Here is a 1,094-nt window from a genome sequence, read left to right as displayed (position 1 = left end):
TATATATATATATATATATATATATATATATATATATATATATATATATATATCCTTGATTGTGTAACTAGAGAGGCGTTAACGTAATCAACGAAAATGTCCTATTTTTATAAGTAGCTTATTATTTGATAGACCACGCGTTGTGAGGCAACAAAACCAAAGTTAAACCCAAAAAATATCACGTATGTATAGTAATTATGCCGCGCGTTGAAACCGCAGAGATAATTGTATAAATTATTACACATAACGGGGGAGTGTGGTGGTGCGTCGGGAGATTTTGACGGGATGAAACGACGACGAGAGACACGGCGCGCGAATCGATCGGCTTCGGAAAAATCGACATGCGAGCGGCCGATCGCTATAAAGCTCGAGGTATAGTCACGTAAGATAGGCGTAAGAAACGACCGCTATTTTGTATGAATCCCAATGTCGTACAAATGTTCGTCGTAATCACATATCCCAGTCCCTGCGGTGAGTGATTCGTAACGTCACGCAGAATGTTCTTCATTCCCGTTTGTCACCTCACTCGCTACGTGTAAACGTTCCTACTGGGCGATATTGAGCGCCGTAAAAGGCCCCGTTTGTAATCTAGTCACAATAAAAACCAATTCTATTCTAAAGCAACGACTCGGAACTGTATCCCCTACCCGTGCGAGAGTTCGCCGATAAGATTACAATTTTTATTTCGTACTAATTTGTTTTACGATCTAGCGGTTTTAAGATCGGCCTCTTTTACTTTACAAAAGCCACTATAGTGAAACAATATCATATTTTGGGACAAGAAGCACAATGAGAAATATAATATAACAAATCTTATTCAAGGAAAACTGTAAGATTTTAAAAATAGACTCCCGTCTTCCAAAGATTAAGGAACCTCTAAAAGAGGGTACAACTTTTTTTGTGACCGTTCAAAGATCGCTTTATTTCTACATTTTCTTATGTATTTTTCTTCACAGGAACTAAAAATTATTATAATAATGACATTACGTTCAAGGAAAAATTCGTACACTGAAGGAAAAAAATCCTTATTCACACTGTTACGAAATCGCTGTCTCAGTTATGCTTCAAACATTTAAAAACTAATTCAGAGTTGC

The sequence above is a fragment of the Trachymyrmex septentrionalis genome, unplaced genomic scaffold, assembly GCF_001594115.1.
Source record: "Trachymyrmex septentrionalis isolate Tsep2-gDNA-1 unplaced genomic scaffold, Tsep1.0 scaffold72, whole genome shotgun sequence".
Lineage (NCBI taxonomy): Eukaryota > Metazoa > Arthropoda > Insecta > Hymenoptera > Formicidae > Trachymyrmex > Trachymyrmex septentrionalis.
The sequence above is the reverse complement of the archived record's forward strand: the minus strand, read 5'-3'. Positions refer to the sequence as shown.